The sequence below is a fragment of the Lichenostomus cassidix genome, chromosome 1 (genome assembly GCF_008360975.1).
Source record: "Lichenostomus cassidix isolate B80296 chromosome 1, HeHo_3.0, whole genome shotgun sequence".
NCBI classification, from domain to species: Eukaryota; Metazoa; Chordata; class Aves; order Passeriformes; family Meliphagidae; genus Lichenostomus; species Lichenostomus cassidix.
Window position 1 is genome coordinate 44,853,782 of NC_139479.1, and position 21,568 is coordinate 44,875,349.

The 21,568-nt window shown below is 34.3% G+C and overlaps 1 long non-coding RNA gene across 2 annotated transcripts; it reads right to left on the reverse strand.

The window, feature by feature from the left end:
• Window positions 1–5,684: 5,684 nt before the first annotated feature.
• LOC146444608 (uncharacterized) lies at window positions 5,685–19,194 on the reverse strand. 2 transcript variants are annotated; one of them, XR_014849919.1, is made up of 4 exons: window positions 19,113–19,194; window positions 18,701–18,795; window positions 18,022–18,087; window positions 5,685–6,162 (listed from the first exon to the last, which is right to left on the reverse strand). It is a non-coding gene; the product is annotated as an uncharacterized LOC146444608 (long non-coding RNA). The 2 variants fall into 2 exon arrangements; XR_014849894.1 differs by having other exon boundaries at window positions 18,701–18,798; window positions 18,924–19,153.
• Window positions 19,195–21,568: the final 2,374 nt, after the last annotated feature.

The following is a 21,568-nucleotide window of genomic DNA, read 5'->3' on the forward strand; positions in this document are numbered from 1 at the left end:
CTTGCACAACGAAGGATGTATTCGTGCCTCCTTCTCTCAGTTACAACACAGCAACAAATCTTGTGTGGTTGAATCCAGTCACAAACAGATGTTGGTAGACATACAACAGGCCTCCAGTTTTACATCAAGTAGTATTTCTCTATCATAAAGGAATGCCTTAAAAGTACATTGATAAGTATTTGCAAGATCTTATGTTTTATGCAAGAAATGAAGGAGTTTTTAGAAGTATAGAAATATTGTACTTACTGAGAACTTGGAATATAGCAATGTTTATGGCTTGGCTACATAGAGCGAAATAAGCTTGTTATGATTCTATTTAGAATAAAGCAAAAATGCATTTGGTGTGCATATGTTTTCATATTCTTTACAGAAAAAAGTGTTTAAATATTCATGTAATCTGCTTCAGGAATACAGCTTTTTTCCTTTTTATCCTTAGAATTTTTTGCCTTTCTATATCAGCATGCATTGTCTTTGTCCTAGATAAGTTTTTCTATTAACCATTAAACTGAAAGTGTTGCTACCTAATAATTTGCTATTTTTCAGTTTTAATGGCTTTTATCATATAAGTTAAAAAGTAAAAATTAAATATATCATATGAATGTGTCTTAATCAAGAACAACAGTCTTCATTTAAATCCAGTTCTGTTGTTAACTGATCTAGTAAACATCATATCATATGGCCAGATCAATACCTGGCATTGAAAAAGACAGCTAGTATAAGAGTTTTCAAGTTCTGCTGCGTGGGACTGAACTCACCACTACTAAGTGTATTGTTACTGGCTTTACCAGTAACAGTAAAGCCAAATACTGGCTTTACCTCCAAAATTTTTCTTTCACTGTATCTAAATCATAGCAGTTTGCTTTTTTAGCAGATTAGACTAAGCTCTCCAAGTCTGGGAGTTTGTAGCGGGTTATTCCAGTCATATAAGGTTGAGGTTTTGATCAGTTACTGCATTAGCTGATACATTTAATTTGACCATTCCTATTTCTTTTATTCTACAAAGCAAACTTTTAATTGTATAGTCAAAAATACTTGTTTCATTCTCGCGGCTTTCTTCCTACCTGTGACCACAGCAACACGTAAAAAGTTTATCATAGCAGGTATCTTAAGACTGGAAAACTCCGTGTCCCAGGTGGCTTCCTACTGCAGGCATTTGCAAGTGATCCCTCAGGCATCTTTGTTCCAACTCGTTCCATTTTTCCCTTCACTTGGCATTGAAAATAAATGAACAGGAGATTAGGCTAAAGTCTTCAGGCTATTAAGTCAAAGCTAAAAACTTTACATTACAGACTTACTGGTAGTTCTGTGTGTCTTCATTTTTTAAAGTATTATGCATCAAGACATTCCCATATCACAGAAGAAAAATAAATAAATGATTGGTTAAGACAGTAGATCCCCTCAGGGTCTCTGTCAGACCTGGATGTGTTGACCTGAATTTCTGTCCTAGAACTTTAATCTGGCATCAAAGGAAAAGCTTTGGTTTGTAATGTATTTTGGATTGCCTTATTATCTGTAAATTTACCCTTATAGTGTTTGCCACCTAGAAGTTTTTTTTCTGAAGAGTAAAGTCTTAATTCACCATTTCTTTCTGTCAAATACTTCTTTGTTGTGTATCTCATGATACTTGAAACGTGTAAAGAATAAAATTTATTTAACTGAAAAGAATTAGGCTGATTGAACTATTGAACATATATGTTCAAATATTATTAGAAGATGGTCTTCAAACATTATTCTGTTATTGTTTTTGATATAATTCTCTTTTCTGTTTACTTAATATGCTTGATACTAGTGCTCGTAACAATAATTCAATGCTTCTTTTCAGTATTACTAAATAATAGCTGTATGATAATGCATCATATCTAGAAAGGGAAACAGGAAAAAATCTGATTCTACTTAATCTATTTCCACTTGATAACAAGCTATGAAGGTTCGCTTTCAGATATGAAATCTGCTTTGACTATAAATATAAGCAGACACTGAAGTGTTGGCATTTAGGATGTATAAATAAATCTCAGCTCAGCAAAGCAAAGCATTTAAATGTGTACATGTTGTCTGCACATTTAAGCAAGACTGAAATAAAATAAACACTGTTGAACTAGGGTCACAGTCAGCTAACTTTTAAAGTAAAGCATAATAGTTTTGTTCACAGCATAATACAGACTAAAAGGTACAAAGTTGAAAGCATAAGTAATTTTATCATAGATGTGTTGTAAGCAACATGAAATAGTATTGTGGTACTGTATTATGCCCACAATGACACAAGCAGAAGGGTAATCACACATGCACACACTTATCCACATACAATACTCTTTACCTATTCATGCAAATTCATCAACATCTGAATTAGTAATGTTGCATTGCTTAATAATTTAATCTATAGCCGTCTGCTATTTTCTTGCCTAGCATAACAGTTGATATCTGAAATCATGGTTGTAAACTGTAGTTTTACTTGTTTTCAGAAAATAGTTCAAAATTCCAAGTACTGAAATTATCATATCATAAAAAATGTTTTCCAATACTGACTGATTCCAATTTCCTTTAAAGCTTTTAGGTCTTAGATTTGGACTAAAGAACCTTTGTTTTAGAGAGGGAATAGCCCATGGCTTAAAGGCCCTCTTTTTCCTGAAAGCTGAAATCCCACTGGCAAAATTCTAAATTACATTATTTAAATTTAAATTGCATTTAAATTTTTTAACAGGAGGAAAGACTGAAAAACTAAATATCTCAGTGAAAAATGAGATTATTGGTAGCAACATGCTAATTAAGTGCAATTTGCATGAAAGTAAACTTTGTGAAAATTGTATATGATTCTAATATTCAAATAAATATTTAGCTTTCCCTTTCTTAGTTGAGCCTACATGTGAATTATTCACATACTTTATTTCAACAGAATTGGTCCCTACAAGATGTACCAATGCCATCTACAAATTTATAATGTTAGTAGTACTGTTAGTAAAGGACTAAGCTTATGAAGTGAGTCCATCTAGAGATACTTAGCAAAGAGAAATATAGACAGCACCCATTTCTGAAACTCAAGTGATTGTAGACATAATCAAACAATATAAGCAAACAAATTGCTTACATGAAGGTAAATTATCATTATACCATTCATTTCATTGGAATTCCTGTTTGTTTCCAATGATAAAAATAAGTTTAGGAAAGGGAGAAAATGTCAGGTTTTTTTTTTAAAATACATGCTGATTTTTAATGGAAAAAGCTCTACAGATAAGAGAAAGACCTTTAAACTTATCTTTTTTTATTTTCTCTTTCTTTTTGTGGATCTCAGTCCAGTAAGAACAATCAGTTTTAATGAGCAAAAATCCAACAGTTTGATGGCTCTAGGCAGAAAAATAATGAGGGAGAAACTGGTAAAGTAAAAAAAAAAAAAAAAAAAAATCCAAGGAAGGGTGAACTGTCTATAAAAATGTACTCCACAGAATGCCAGCAGAACTGTTTTCATAATGGTAGTTTTATAGTTTTATTTGCTATTTCATTCCTTGTGTTATATGCAGTGATACCAGATGGGAACAACAAGTCAGAGCCAGAGAAATTTTTAGAATTTTTAATTCTAGACATGCAACAAAACCAATATGAAATATTGTGGAGGAGATGCCTGAAAAGGGCTTTCATCTTTTCCCTTAAGACCTGTTAAGGTAAGAATGGAACTATGTTTAGAAAAATATGGAAACAGAGAGAAATTATTTCTGATTAAAAAGACAAATGCTTTATTAATTAGTAGTTACGAATAATAACATGGGTCATTAATCACAGTAAGGGAAAAAGGTGAACTGATTGAAAACAGTGCAGTCTTGACTGTGATGACGGTTAGCCAGGGCAGATCTTCAAGGACAACCTTGCAAATTACAAGGCACATTCTGAAATGAATAAAGTTGTGCATCCATGGCAGAAAGACAGTGTGGGTTGACAAGGAATTCCAGGAGAAGTTTAATCAAAAAATGGGCTTTCCCAGGAGGTGAAAGCAGGAATGAGCAGCCTAAGAGGAACAGAGAGATACTGAACATAAGCCAAAGCTTAGAAAAGTGAAAGACAGGAAAGGTTACTCCAAGTACCTGGATAATGAAAGATTTCCACACTAAAGCCTGCTCTTTGGATTCCCAGGCCTCTGAACCTCCTAAGACAGTCTTTAGGAGTGTGAGATAAGTAAAGTTAGGACTACTTATGCAAACTGTACATACAGAAGTCCAGAGAAGATGCATCCTACTGTGATGAGGAAGCTACTTGATGAAGTGTCAGTTACCCTCCAGTCTGAAAGTATGGATGAATCCTCATTATCTACAGTTAAGTTTAGACAGATTGCTATTATTAAGAAATGTGTGTATTAAACAAAAATCTTAGGTTAACATACTGTCATGACCTTTTGATTAAATTCTTGGAGTAATTTACTTTTCTCTTCATGCCCAGCTGATCTATTCCTTCATGATTCAAAGTATGTCCTAAGGCTAAGCTAGATTTGATGTCAAATTCATGGGATGGTAATTTTTCAGGAGTTATATATAGATTTGTTTTAAATATTTGCGATTTTCTATTAATGCAGCAGCAATTGATGGTTTCATTAAAAGTTCTTGTTGTTCCATACGTGGAATATTGTTTTTTAATATTAAGCAATATGAATGTTATTTCTACCTGTCTTTCACAATTGCAGTTATTCCAATCTTTTTAGACAGGTTTTTATATTAATATGATTTAACATATGGATAAATATTACCTTATATATGTGAGGTAAAGTACTAATTTTGTGGCTCTTGTGTACTTGATTTAACCTCCATCCTATTCTATCCACTTTGGCTGGTCTCACCATTTGTATCTTCTCTTCTTATTCAAGAAGCTGAAAACTTACACATAGTTTTCCTTGTTTGTTCAACAAAATAATTGGCCATTTTTACTTTATTATCTACTTTTAAAGCTTCAAGAAATTTGACAAAATATTTTTTACTGCTTTTTTTATTAATTTTCATACACTTTATATCTCTGTAAGGTGTTTATTCAGCCCTAACATATCACATGCTTTCCTTGTAATTTGGATACAGGTGCTGGATATTATTTGTATTTTTACAATAAAAAATAGTGTCTCATAGCAATATTAAAATTTCTGGCATTCTTTTGTTCAAGATTATGCTATTCATGCTTGTGGCCAAATATAATTTCTTTGATAATTTATTAAATCTTTTCTATTTAAGAGTGTCAGAATAAAAATTGCAATTCTTACCACTGAATACCACTTAAAATGCCACTTCTGAATAATATATTACCAGTTCTATATGTTGTCCATTTAGTAAATTCATTTATTCATATATTTTCTTACCTAACATTTGTAAAAAAAGGTAATTTAGACATTCTCACTATGTTGTGGAGTCTTGTAATATGCTTCACTTCGCATATTTGTATAACCAAGATATTGTCCCTGGAACTGGGAATTTACAGTCACTGGGGACCGTTGGTTTGAATGAAACAACCCAGAGTAACTATTGTTTTGAATTGGAAGCAAAGATAACTGTATAAAACAATTGGGAATTTTACCATGTTAAAGCAATTGACTTAGTACTTTAAGGACTCTCTAGTATACTGACTTTACAGAAGAAATTCTATCCTTCACAAATATAAACTTTAAAGCAATAAACATGTAATTTTCCAAAATTAAATTGATTGAATATTATTAAAATGGCAGATTTTGAGCATGAAACTTAATTGATGAGGGTTTTTATTTGTAGATGTACAGATGGCTGTTGCCCTGATTTCTTACAGATTAAATGAAAGAGGCATACTGCATGTGAAACAAGAATGACTGACCCATCCCACTTTCACCGTCTTTCTCTTCCGGTTTCAGCAATCCGTATGTATTGCCCAAATTCTAACTTTCACAGTGCTGATCATGATCACAACTTGTGAATTTTTTTCTAATAGTTGGAGGTTTTTCTAAAGTCTTCTTGAAAAGTGGGAAAAAGTACTTCGTATTTGCTCTTTAGGTTGAGAATTTTCTTTGGACAAAACTTTTCTCTTCTTGGTGGTGTTGACATCCCTAAAGCAATCACATTGTAATAGAATCACTCCCTGATGATGAACACACTTCAGTGAATCATCTAACTTGAAGTTCTTGGCTGACGCACTTAACTAAAACAAAGACAGTTGTCTTGGAACCTTATCCTAGTGAAGAAAAATAAGTCACATTTAGAAGGAGAATGAGATTTTAGAGGAGTTGAACTGTTGTTTGAGAGTATGAAGCTGCTTCCTGGTATTAGTCACCTTAGGCTCTCTTTTGAGCCTAACTATTCTAATTTATGCACTCATTTAGAGCTTCAAATTAAGTGGAAAAATTCAGGCCTCAAAGACTCAGATGAAAATTAATTTTAGAGGAAAATATTCAATAATCGTAATCAATATTTATATTGTAGAGTGTGAAGTGGGAGTAAAACACGTAGGAAAAGAGTGACCATAGGAGGGAAGACCTGGTCTACATTTCCTGCTCATTTAAAAAAAAAAAATCATTTATTTTTGTGCTATTTTAACTGTCACACAAGGTTTAAAAATAATGTAAGATTCACATAAAAATCAGCCAAGATGGCTGTCAATAGATATATCCATGACAAATGACAGAGTTGAAATACAAAACCTCCCTAAAAATTAGCAAAATTTAATATTTTGTAATTTTTCAAGAAAAATTTAATCTAGGTCATTTTCCTCATTTCAGCAGACAAAAAGCAAGTAACTTTTTCCTCTTGCTCTCTTTTATCTTTTGCGCTGATACGGGGTTTTCTTAGTTGCTCTCTATTATTGATGAGAATTTTTCTAAGTCCTGGGGTTTCTGTGAATTTAGCTGTAAAAACAACAAAGCACTAATAAATTATGTATTTGCTTAATAACAACAAAGTTTTGCATAAGTTCATTTTATTATTCCATTTACTGTATGAATAGGAGAGGAGACTTTTTAAAACCATCAAAACTTTTAGTCTCTTGATAACAACTGTTATACGTCATATCATCATAAAACATGTAATAACAATATTATTAAGAGAAGTTCAACACAAAGCTAGAAAAAAGAAAAAAAAAAAGTACAAATATGGAAAACAGAGTTACCCAAGAAATATCTTGGGTAAGTAGACTCCTAATATAAATGAGTTGGGTCAGGGATAAAGAGGAGATTATCTATTTCTAGTGAATGGCCCCTATTTTCTGCTGTTCACTATCAGGTTTCAGGAGTAATTGATACATTGCTTGCTGAAGCAGAGCTGACTTTTGCATGTTATTGCACTGTTATAGGGTGGCATTGCTTTACAGGCTTTAAATTCTATTGACAACACAATGGAACACATTTCTGCCTGTGCTTTGCACCATTTCTGATTTTGAAGTTCTGGTTACATTACATTACGTGTGCATCTCTATATTAGCTAGAAATTTAGCAATACTGAAGCTGTGGATTTTATGGAAAAACATTTTCTTCGGATAGGTTCAATCAGTTGGGGAGAGGAGTTAAAGTACCCTATGATTTTTCATACACTGGTTTGGGTTTTTTTTGTCACTGTCAATCTATTCTGCTGTTTTATTTCCTCCCATTGCTCCATACTTCAGACTTCAATTACTCTGTAGGCACCACAGAAGTGGCTGCCTCTGCCCAGCTACCTCAGGACTCCCTTCTCAAAGCAGCTATATTCATGACCTATTTCTTTCCTGGGAAAGCTGTCCAGGATGTGTCCCTTCTGTGTCGTGAATGGATACCTCTGAAAACCACCCTGGAATTGCAGTAGAAGTGTGATACAAAGAACAGAGAAAGGAAAGAGGGGAAAGCCTTCTCAATATCCATTCCAGAGATTAGTGGGTATTTTCCTTGGAATTTTCCTCAGTGGTGCAATAGGCAGAAAAACTCATGAAAACTCCTTCATCTGCAGGTCTGCTATACACAATGTTCCAGCAAGGCTGGATGGGGTCCCAAGCAACATGCATCGGGTCCCAAGCAAGGTGGGTGGCATCCTTGGCCATGGCAGGGTGGTCAAAAATAGATGATCTCTGGGGTCCCTACCAACCCAAATTATCATATGATTCTGTGGTTCTCGTCTCCTCATAGCCCTTCCACCCGCAGCCCAACTTGGGGTAGCCATGGAAGTTCATTACTATATCAACAGAGTAAGTTACTGCTGATTTTTGGGAGAAAGTATGAATCTGTTGTTGGAATATTAGTTACTTTGGGATATCCCTGAGGTGGAAGTAAATGCTTCCAGCAGGAGTGTGATGTTGCCTACAGTTCTGTCAATAAGTATATGGAAAGGAATACAGGAACATTTTGTCCTCAATGTCTCATTTGCCATTTTTGGATATTGATGTAGATTCAACCTGTCATGAAATGAAATTTACTTTGCCTTAAAATAAATATACAAAATAAATCACAGGTGTTATTAACATTTCTGCTCAAGGGCATAACTTGGGAGTCAGGAATGTCTTTAGACAGACTGTTCTATGCATCTCTGCTTTGGATAAAAGCATTTCTCTGTGAAACATCTCATCCACATAATTGGTCTGCCACACACTAGAAAGCAGTGGCATGAATAAAGTTATATTTTCAGTGTGCGTGCAGTCTCAGACTATTCTTGTGCTAAGAATTTTTTATTTAACCCTGTAATTATTTCTGGAATTTACAAATTTAAACAATGTTTCTGTAGGACTTCACTGTTTCTGTTTCTTAAGAAAGTAGACACATTTGTTCAATAATATGAAAAAAACATCTAAATGTTATTTATGGGCATTTTTGTGCTCCACAGGTGAAGTGCAGTGAAAGAAATTTTGCTTTCTATTTCCCGTCACTTAATGAAAAGCAGGTACAACACTAATACAACATGCAGGTGCAGTATTGCCATGTAACACATAAATTTCAAGAACTTTGAACCACAGTCTTTTCTGTAACTCTCCATGAAGTCCTACTCAAAAGTAATTACTTTATTCTGGTGTCCTGGATAGAATAGGGAGTACCTACCTCTTTTTATTTTTTTTTTTTTATTATTATCTCTACTAGGAGTCCAAGAGTTTTGTCTTATAAATGTTTCCTTAACCCACTACCACTGTTGAGTGCCACCATTCTGCAATTACTCTATTTACCGTACCATAGTGTCAGGTATGGTATTTGGATAAAAGAAGATACACTTCAGAAATTCCTTTTCTGGCATTTAATATCTAATTAGGAGTTGTTATCATTAAGGAAAATAAAGTATGAAGAGTACTTTTGATTAGCAGTGTTAATAAGATTGCAACTTGTCTTGTTAAAATGGTATACTTATCATCCATATAGCAGATTTGCATCTGTTCAATATTCCTGCAGAAGGAATATGGGAAAATAATTGATGGTGTGTTATTTACTCAGTAACCATCCAAGTGTGGTTGCATTCAGCTTTTTGCCTATTTTTCAGGTAATTTTGTTTGCAAAACCTGGGATTTTATTTTAGGAATCCATGTGTACACTACAAACCTATGCTCCCAAACGGCTTAACAAGAACATTATGATTGCAAGAAAGTTTAACTACATTCATATGAATCAAATAACTCAAGAACGACAGCTTTCTCCCACATCATAAGAAACTAAATACCATTCATAAAATAACCATTCAGCTGGAAAATATATACAGATGAGCATTTTCTGCAGTGCTGTCATTATGTGTAACATGGCCATAATTCTTACTTTTCAGCACTTTAATGACTTTATCGTACATAGTTTCCCATACTCATACATAATGGCTAAGTACCCTGTGGTGAAAATATAAGCTGAATGGCCATATGCCTGCAGTCTTCTTGCAAACTGGGCAGGTTTTTGATTGGCTCTAGCAGGTTTGGGGAAATGACCATTTCAGACAGGACCTAGTCAAGTAGAAAATGGGCAGATGCTGTAAGTTGCATAATCAGTACAAAGAATACTCATCTGCCATTTATAGTACATGAGATTAACTGATGGGATACCAACTGATTCAAGCTAATTTAATGACAACCTCTAACCATCTGGCTAGAAAGCTGTATTTTACAAAGGCCTAATGCTGACCCACATAAGTTAGCCTAAAAAACATTTGGTGAGTTTAATAATGGATTATACATCAAAGCAAGAACTCATTACTGTTACAAGTCATGAAATATTTATTTTTAATCTGACAGTTCTACTACTGCTAAACAATAAGAGATTACATTGTGAAGCAGTATATATAATAAATGACTGACCACTTTTCTGCTGCGCTAGTAAATGCAAAGCTTTCTGAGCCCAATGATTTCACTTGCTGACAATGGGAAACTGTGGGAAATAGACCCTCCCCTTTCTTCAATGGCATGCGATCTTCCTTTGCTGTTTGGACTTAACTTATAATTTTGCATCAATATTCATTATAACAGAAGAATTCAACTGACTTGTTATTTTCTTTGTATATAGCTTGATTTCACAAATAGTCAGCATCCTGGAACCCAAATTATACCTATGAGACTTTTTCCTGAAAAGTCCTTTGGAATGTTATTGAAGAAGGAAATTAGAAAAAAAAAATAAAATCACATAATTCAGAGCATAATATGGCTGACGAGATCCAATTTATTGGTGATGGTTTGGGATGTTGAAAGGATCCAGCCTGACTTTTAAAGCTTAGAGCTGGCAATTAGAAACTTACATCAGCAAACTTTAGTCAAAGGCAGTAAAGTAACAATTCAACTTCCTCAATGCAATTTTTATGGAGCCATTGTTATTAAGACTCACATTTCAAATGTTGCTGAAATATAGCAATAATGAGTGTTTTTCAGACAGGTTATATTATTTTCTGCAGACATGTTTTACATTGTATAAATGCATAATGACGCATTCACATTTAAGGTTTTTCTAATTTTTCTCTTTTTTAATAATGTTTAAATAAAATTTATGTATAATAATGTGTACAAAATGATGAACATGCAATCACACATTCTGTTCAAAGTATCATGCATCTGGGAACACCTGGGAATGGAGGAAACTGCTGAAAAATCAGAGTATATTTCCATATAAAATTTATACAGCTATTAGGGGTACTGTTAAATTCTTTGAGGCATAATGGTAAAATACAGCACTTACACCCAAATACTTCTTGCAGTATACAACACATATATTGATCCATATAATACTCCTTCACTAAAATCTATGTACAAACATATAATTCCCTGTGAAGCTGTTTAAGTAGAAGTACCTACTTACATATTTCAGAAAACCTCATATTTCTATTCTGTTGGAAAATTCCATCACTTGTTCTATTCCAGCAACACTATTTGGGGGCTCCAACAGTCAACAAACCCTTTTAAAAACTGTATGCACACAACACAGAGAAGCTTCCCTTCATCTGTAATGAATTGCTGAGAAAAGAGAAAGTGAAGCACACACTGTTTGAGACGCTGCACTTTCTTTTTATGCAAAAGTATATTCTAAGGCACATCCAAACCACTCTCTGGTCCCAGGGTTATGCAGCTCCTGTCTGAGAAAGAAAGCTGACTCACTGGGGAATTCTGCCACATTCAACCATTGAAAAAGGTCAAATCCTCTGGCATTTTCAAAGCATGAAGTAGTCCAAATAATAGCCAAGAAACTGCCTTTCAACACTTAGTTTTACTACCAGATTTCTTTCACAGACCTCCTTTTTCCTTTGAAAATATTGCACATGTTTAAATTCAAGCTTAAAGCCAATATAGAGAACATAAATTACATTAGAAATGCAAAGTTTCTAGTTTTAGTTTCTTTTTAAGCAGAAAAAGGTACAGTACCCACCTATCTCTTATCAAGATATCTATCTCTTAAGAAAACTTTTTAACCCTTGGGATACTTCTTTTCCAAGTATTTGTTTTATGATCTTGATACTACTCTTTCACACTATATTTAATTTATTTCACCATTATAATTTCTTTCTTGCCTTCTTTTTCTCTCTTTCTTTCTTTCTTTCTACAAACTTTCTTTGTATGGCTGACCTGAAAGCTACCTCTTGGTCAAATTATGACTGGTAAGATACAAATGTGGATGCAGCAATGTGTTTGAACAGGACAGTAAAATCTGTCTTAGAGGGTGTTTGCACAAAACTGATCATACCAATCAGACACATAGTCATCAGCTGGGCCAAAAAATAACCATTCACCCCTTACATGTAGAAGGGAAGAAAGAAAATATTTCTTTCATTTTTCAGCTAGGCACATGGTTTGACTGAAAGGAAAAAGGTTAAGACTTCTTTCAATTAGAAAATCAAAAAGTGAATTAACTCCTACATATATCTGTAGTCTGATGCTGCAGGCAGATTCAGTTATAAATGGAAGACATTGACCACATTAGGGTGTTGTCTTCTGTATTTGTTTGCCATTTTGCAAAGACTGTTAAATTTTATACCACAGCCAGAATTTAGCAATCATTAAAACCAAGTCAAACCTCAAACATCTCTGTCTTCAAATTCTTACACAAGTAGTTCATGTTATATGGTCATCGGTATAAACTGAGATTCCCAGAGACCCCATTTCTCACTTCAACTGTCACAGGATCTACTGCCTGCTCTTCTGTGATAAAACACATAAATACAATGGAATCTTTACTCTGTTTACCATAATGAGAGGATATGTAGTTTGTCAATCTGGAAAACGGCCCAAACTATTTTTCTAGATGTGGAACCTGAAAGTTAGTTCTGACGAAATATCAACTATATGTCCAAGAATGGTCTGCACCAGTTTGTACCTATGTTTCTTATTTTTATCATCCTCTAGACATGCATCTTCAAAATGTATATCTGTAAAAACTATCAACTGCAAAATTAGGAGATTCCAAGTAGATCCAAGAAAGTTGTTTTCTTTTCTACTTTGTTTCCTCAACAAAGAAAACAAAACAATGTAAAAAAAGTATACTATTTTCCAGTTTTCATTTTAATTATAATGTAGACATTTCTCAGATAAAATTAAGCATGTTTTTCAAATAAAATCCTCCAATTTTATTTTGGCTTTGGTAGCTTCTCTTAGGATGTTAAGCCTCAAGTTCATTACAGTAGTCTTCCCTCTGGTTTTACATCCTGAAAAAGTTCGTCCTTGTTTATGATTAACAGATCCAGCAGGATGCCTCCCCTAAAGTTTTGTTGATCACCTGCATAAAAATTGTCCTCTACCCTTTGTAGAAATCTTCCTAGTTGTGACCACTGTTTTCCTTTGAGCAGATACCAGTGTGATTAAATCTTTCCTCAGGTAAATTCTTGAGAGACTCATCACCAGTTTCAAGATGAAGAGTCCCCACTTTCCTGTCCTATCCTTCCCAAACTACTTTTATCCATTAACTGCAGAACCTTAGTGACAAATGTTATCCCATAATGGTTCTGTACTCAGAAGGCAAATATTGCTCTATGACTGCTCACAAGGTTTTAAGTCAAACTGAACTGTTTGTTTTCCATGTTGCAACCATCAAACAGGCATTTTTCACTTCATCCTCAGTGATGCTTTTTTTTGCAGGTAAACTGAAACAGCATCCTCAACTATGCTGTCTTTCAGAGACTTAATGACTTTTAGGTTTAAACTTGTCTTCAGACATTAGGCACTATGCCCCAACAAACCCAGTTTAAAGGTAGGTTACCTCAGTAGGTTAGCAAGGGTACTGACAAACCTGCCGCTGTTTTACTTTGTAAGGTAGGTGTATTCTATCTCCCAACCATTGCTCATTCTTCATAGAAGGTGGAGTAGTCATAAAACCCAAAGCTTTGTATGTAACACCTCCTGTGTGATCAGATGTTGGCCTGCAGGATGTCTCTGCTCCTACCTGAGCCTTTCTGCTTTACTGACAAAATAAAAGAGAACTACCTTGGTTCCTGACCTGACTTCTTCAGCCTTGTCCTGGAGCCCTAACCTATCTATGTTTGATCTCTCTTGGCAGTATCATTGACTCCTACATTGACAAGCAAGAAGGACTTACAGTCCCAGCCTTGATTTCTTGCATCTGCTCTTTTCTTGAAAAACGAGAGGTGTAACACTAGAGGAATCTACAAGGAAATTAACAGGAAAAAATATGTACTCTTTTATAGTGAAATAAAGGGTAGTGACAATATCCCAGAGAGACATCTGAAAGAAAAACAAGTGGAAGGTTTTCTTTGTCTAGCTTTATCAAAAACTTATGTTTATTTCTAGTCTATTGTTTACAGATGACCAAATGAGTGATCAGAACTAGTAAAAATTGAAAGGTAAATGCAATCTACTCTGACTCCTATTTAGTCATTAAACAAAAAACATAGTTCACATATAAATATGTTTGTATTTTTAAATTCAGCATAAAAAGTATTCTGAATTTTGTGTAGACAAAAAACACATTAATAGGACTGCTCATAACAGTGAGCAGATATCTTACTAGGTTCTATAAAGTACACATGTAGAAGAAAGACAGCTGTCTACATCTCCTTTTCCCAAAATCCCTTAATAAAGATTACTTGTTCATATAGATACAAATACTCCTGGAATGACTGTTAAGTAAATATAAATTGACTTGAAATTATTTAATCAATTTTAAAATTAAAATTGGGCAGGCTGTTTTGATAAGCCATGCAAGATAAAGAGTTTGATCTTGACTGTGAAAATGGCAGATAAAATACACGCAGATGTGCACATTTTCACACATACACATAAAGAAAATACATAAGTGCAGCACAGAAAGAAATTACTGAGAATTTTAAATAAAAACATGGGAATATGCAAATAACTGTACATGAAGGACATATTTCTCTGCTGATTTAGGCTTTAATACAAATTAGTCTTTCAAAGAAATATATCTTTTCTAATTTTATGATTCAATGGCTTGACTACTCAGACTAGAATTATAATCATAAAAAATAACGAGAATTTTACCCATGACTTTAGCTCAAAATGCATTTAATGTTTATAAACAGGTACCCTTCTGCACCTTTAAATTTGTAGCTGATCTCATTATCAAAATTATCTTGGTTGTTGCTCAGTAGTCACAGAGTGTTACCTAATAGAGTAATTCAGACTGCCACAGCTATTTTTGTCTAGTTCAGAGTGGTTCTTATGGTTCTTTTGGGATCTATTTTATATCAAAAATAGTCTCCAGTCTGTAAATTGCTCCAATATTACAACACATCCAAATGCACTTGGTATCTGCAGGCACTTCCTCTGTTTTTAATTTCTTCATTATTTGAAAATGTTTTTGTAATGACAGAAAAGTTAGCTGTCTTAACACCCTGAGCCTTGAACAATGTCACAAACTCCGACACCCTTCCTTTGCCCCTCTGATCCTTGATGACATTGTCAGTGTAGGCAAGATGCTGCCCACCTTACATGCGTAAGGAAGGATTGTTTTGAATCACACTGCTGTTGTGGAACCAAAGGGTGGTGTGAGTTTTACCTGCATTGAAAATGCGTTTTCCCAATTTCCTGTTGCTGTCAGATGACCTAGAACATCAAGTGTCCTGGCAGTCTGATGCAGTCAGGGCATTGGGTGAGTTGCCATACAGGTGCTTGTTGCTCACTTTTCTTACTGCCTCAGTGAAGTTTGGTTTATAAAATGTTGTCAGTCTCCAACACTGTTTATATTTCTCTTCTTCGACAGAAAGAAGATTTCATATCCTCCCCTCTCTCTCCCTTACGAAAACCACTGTGTGTGTTTGGAAAAATCATGAGCACTCAAAAATCGTCACCACAACAACAATTTATAAGAAAAGATGATACCTAAAATACAAAAATAATAAATGCAAATTCATCAATTTTCTTAAAGGGAAAAAAACACCAACCAGTATTTCTTTGAATACCCTACGTCTTGTTTTCATTTGACTTACTTTAATGCAGTGTATTTTCCCTACTAATAGGATCTTGTATTGGAAAGGAAATGAAGCAGTAGTCACAAGATTATTTACTGGATGTAATTGATACAGATAGGTTTTTAAAAACTCTCTAGAATCCATATTAGTTTTGGAATTCAATAGCTTCTTTGAATGTAAAAAATATTTTTGTTTCCAGCTTCTATATTCTCATACAAATATGAAATACATAAAGTCTGGCTTATATGAGCAGTTGCTAAAACCTCCTTGAATTTAATTTTGAAGTTAAAATAATTGCAACTACAAATACAAAAGAAATCCCTCCTCATTAGAATTTAAGACTGAAGGGAAAGATGTGTTTAAGAAACTTTAACAAGTATATTTTTTTACTTTATGTACTAAATTTTATTCTTTATGTAGTAAAGGATGAAGCCAATCACTTAGTGTACTTAGCAAGAAAGTTTGCGTTCTTCTGCTTCTTTTAATCCTTCATATAACATCTCTCCTCATTCATGTACAAACAATCTTATAAAAAAATGCTGCATTGGTAATAGAATTTTAGGTTCTGCAAAACAGAGATAATTTCCAGCTAAATATTTTGATTGCCATATTCCAAGTTAAACAATAATGTTTTAATTTTTCTGCCCAATCAAACCTGAAAATCAAGCTGACCCTCATGTTCTCCATTAGAGGGTTGACAAAATATTAAATTCTTTTATACTGAAAGAGAAAGACTTCATTTTTTGTCCTAATGTAGATTACTTGTGCCATTTTCAGATTAAATAATGATGGGTGAGAAAGAATAAATGTTTGAGTCAACCATAGGCCTAAAAATATTTTATATATAAAGTGGAAATCCAGATTTTTCCCTCCATTTTATTTTATGCAACAGCATAATGTAAATAACACATTTTAGATGTTCTTTCTGAATATCACATACCAAGAAGTACAAACAGCTAGGCTGATGATAACAAACATAGTTTTTACCATGGATACACAGTACCTTGCAAAAAATGCTAGGTGACGTGTAGCAGACAGCAGTGGAATAACTTTATAAACAAGTACATATATACGTAGAATCTTAAAAACACAGAATGATTTGGGTTGGAAGGGACCATAAAGATCATCTATTTCCAACCCTCCTGCTGTAGGCAGGGACACCTTTCACTACACCACATTGCTGTAAGCCCCATACGACCTGGCCTTGAACACTTCCAGGGATGTGGGCATCCTCAATTTCTCTGTAACCTGTTCCAGTGCATCACCAAATCATAGTAAATATTTTCTAATTTCTTCCTAATATCTAACCTAAATCTATTCCCTTTCAGATTGAAGTCATTCTTCCTTGACCAATCACTACATGCCCTCTCCAACTCTTTTGTAGGCCCCCTTTAGGTACTGGAGGGCTGCTACAGCGTTCCCCCAGAGCCTTGTCTTCTCCACCCTGAACAGCACGAGTTCCCTGAGCCTGTTCTCATAGGGAAAGGGCTCCAGTACCATTATCATCTCCCTTTGCATATATAAACCTTTTTCTGAATGTTTTATGTCCTGTATAGAATAGAAACCTACTGTAAATACAAATAGTAGATAGTGACCAACAGTCTGTCATTCTGTCTTTTTAGGTTTGCCAAACTATTAGCATACATGTAGAACTTCAGTTTTCAAATGTACATAGATATACTCAGCTAGAGAAAACTATTTCTTCTTTCAGTCTCATTTAAAGAAAGACTTCTATCTAAATTGTTGAATATAGAAAATAATGATGAAAAAAATCGGAATTGATCTTCAAAGCAGAGATAAACAATAAAAAATGTAAGGAAACATTTTACAGTAAAAATGTCTCATACTACTTAAGACCACATTTTTTTAAATTTTGTTTTTGTTTGTCCTGTTGAATGATGCAGCCATTTTGTGCCTCATAACTCATTTTTCACTGGCTCTTTAGCAAACACTATAATACAGGTTCAATTGAGTAAATTACCTTGAAATATTTCAAAATGCATTTAGTGACTTAGTTATTTGATTTTTTCCTATTATCTTTTGCATGGCTGTTGTTTTAAGCACAAACAGGGTTGGTTCAAAGCACAAGGTGCTCAGCCACTCGTATTTTTTGATGTTTTGCATATGGTACAGAAAAGGCAGAAAAAAGATTCCTTGAATAACTTTAATAACCTTGAAAGATAAAAAAGAATCTCCTCAAAAGTAGATGTGGGTTATAAAATATATATATATTTCCAGCTGGAAGACCTACCAGTACTCTTTGGCAAAATGCCCAGGCTTCTCTGTTTGATTCACTCAGGAATACTTCTGTCTCACTCTGTAAATAAGTAGGTAAGATTAGATTTCACTGCTCAAAAGAGAAAAAGAAGGTCTCATATATAAACATATCTTTTAAACAGTTCTTTGATAAGCATGCATCAAACCAGATCAAAACCCAGCTACCTTTCACAAACAATGAGACGTGAAATCCCACACAAATGGATATGACATGAAGTCTTACATTCTTATTAGTACTATTGTCCTCTAAGTAAGCCTCAGAGCCAAAATTTTAAAGGATAGGATTTTCTCCCAAGACATTTTGGAATACATTAAACAAAGCACTCAACTCCTCACTGACTATGTCTCTTTTTTCTGTGCAAATAAAAGAATTCCAAGCCTATCTCTTTGTTACACTCTGGGCAAGTAATCAAACATGGTCTGCTGGGATATCAGCCTTTCAATTTGATGGTTTAAGAACACGTATCATTTTCAAATTTGAAAATTATACCCTTCAGAAAGTATTTTCACTGTTTTTAAGTCGTGTTTTCAAACCTGCCCAAACAATTCTATTTTCCAAAGAATGGCTTTGGTTTTCTTGCTGGTATTGTCCCTGATTTGCAAGTCAAAAGAGAAGATGTGAGGGACATTGTTTTGTTAACCTGTGCCCTTACCAATTAATGTAGTAATGCAGACCTTCACTCCTTTCTTTACTACTTCTTTTTTCAGAAAGGTTATTCTCAGCCTGTGCTTAGGACACATTAACATTCTGCTATACAAGGAAAAAGAATCTGCATGCATGAGTTGTTGCACCACGCCTTGCTACTCCTGTAAGACACTTTTCTCAGCCCTTTTCTGAGTGCTATTAGGAAATAGTTCCATTTTTGAAATTAGTACCTGAAGCTTGCAAAATTGCACACTAAGTGCAGAGTTTTCTTCTAGAAAACAGGGTACCTCCTTATTCCACTCAAATGTCAGTCTGAAGCTCAGGGGAAAATTCCTCTTTAGTCTTGAGAAAAATAATCCACCAATGACATAAAATGTTAAATACGCAAGAAATAGGCAAATTAAAACCTACACTCTGACCTTGACCAGCAGGTGAAGGAATAAGCTGTTAGTTCAGAGGTGAGAGACAGACAAACATTAGCCTTTATATAGGGATTTTAACTCAATCCCTCAGTTGTTCTCTGCCACAGGTGATTTTATCCTAGCCTTAGCGAGGAGGTCTTTCAGGAGTCATGACCAGGTGTTTGTGGTAAGACAAGTTTATCATTGTTTCCTTGTTAATTTCCTTCCACATCATGAGCTGTTTCAGAAATTCAATCTAGACAGGAAGATATCAGGGAAGGTTTTAATGGATCCACAATCCCCTTTTTTAGGTAATAGAAAATATAACAGACTCCACAGCCTAACTGATTCACTTGATACAAACAGATAGTAGAGATACTAAACATAGATTTTCAGGGTCCTTCTCTATCCCCTAGTAAAATAGAAAGAGCATTTGACAAATAAATGAAAGTTCATAGACTACAGTAACTCTGAGGTCTTAATATATTCTGCAGCATTGTGTCAATGCTTAAGCTTTCCTGAAAAAATATAACACCCCAGTGAGTTATAAATATGTAACTAATCCTGTTTTACACAGAGCAAACCCAATTTTTATAAGCACTTTGACTTGAATGAAAGCACATGGCAAGATTCCCTGAACCTGTTTTTCCTTCATGATATGCTAATTTCCAGAATCTGGAATTTGTGGATAGTTTTATGCGAGACCTGGAGACTCCTGACTATTAGTTTTGCTCTTCATTTGCCCTACTAGTCTCATGTTTTTTGCTTTACAGGGATGAGTTTGCTTTTGTGCAGGCAGTTGATATTGGAACTGATGCAGAAGAATGTTTCTGAGCCACACACACGTTTGGGCGAAACTTAAGGATCTCTTAGCTACATAGTGCTGATAATTTTTGGAACATGTGCACTATTCAAAACAAGATGCTTAAAGTTCAGGAATAAGTATAAAATCTTATTCTGGATCTGACATTTGCACGTAAGCAGCTGTACTTTTGCCACACCTTACAATTTTCACTTTTTTTTTCAATTATTAGAGCATTATATCAAAGAAAATGTATAGGTTTTTATGTATTGCCTTTCCTTCCTTTACAAGAAAAATCAAAGCCAATCATAGAGTTAACACCCTCCCTAATCTCTTCATCTGCGTTCACAAAACCATAACAAAACAAAAAAGAAAAACAAACAAAACCCCCAAAAAAACCAGACAAGAAACCCCCAAAAAAGAAAACCAACCAACCAATTTAAAAGAAAAACAAACAAATGAAAAAAAAAACCAAACCACAGTGTGGTAAAAAAAGTATCTAAGTAATATTTTGCAGTATGTACAATATCATTATTGTTCTTCCTTCTTTACTGCATCTTTAACATGTTTTCAAATCTTGTAATAATCATACTCATTCTTTGAAACAATGGTATTCAGAATCCTGAACCTTACTTGAGTTTCATAAAGTTTTGCAGTGAGGAATTCATAATCTCACTTTTTGATTTATAATTCTTTCTGTTTTCTCAATATGAACACAGCAATGTGCCTAGAATAAATGTGACTCAACAAAGGACAAATCCAGATTATATCTTGGAATCTGTCTTGAGAGACAAGTAAATCCCAAACGATGGCATTATTTTTCAGATATAAACAAGGCAGAGGCACTCTTCACAGTGTCTTAGCTCCCCCTGTCTAAAATTTGAACCAAGGGGAATATGGTCCTCACTACCAGATCATACATCAGCTATGTTATTTTGGTTTTCCCTCAGAAACTGAACAGTTGGGGATGAAGTTGAGAAGTAACTGGAAGTTGTTTCTGGACTGTGAAATATTCCCAGACTACTGCCCTCTTACTACTGCCCTCCTACAGGACCTTAGTAGCTTCTCTGTCAGTGATGAACACAGTAGCTGGTTCTTACTCATATAAGACACATCATTAGAGGAGACAATAACTGTCTAACAGTGATTTAGAATAGTCATTAATTTTAGAGAAGACTTCAAATCTTCAGACAAAACCAGGTTGAACTAAATCACATACCTATAATGCAAATTTTTTTGGTGCTTCCTCATTTTTCATTTATTCCCCTTATTCTTCAGGAATATGTGATTGGATTCTGAATAAGAAGGCAACCAATTTCCAAACTCCTGAAATTCTGGATTAAACACAATTCAAGGAAAGCCACTCTGTAAACACATTTTTATTGTACTCCATATTTCTACTTTTCAAAATAGGGCATTAAACCTTTGTTATTCAGTAAATTACTGTAGTGAATGCATTTTCTTTTATACATAATTAATCTATTGTGTTTGAAGCAGTTTAATTTAATCTTGATAATGGACTTTTACACAGTTTTCAGAAGTTTTGATCTACATTATTTAAAATAGTTGCCTTAGATAGCAGTTAGCTGTTACATGGGAAACAGCTGGAGATTTTCACCAGACACTGCTGAAGATTTAACTTGAGTCTTGTTCTTCTGACTGACTTCTCCTG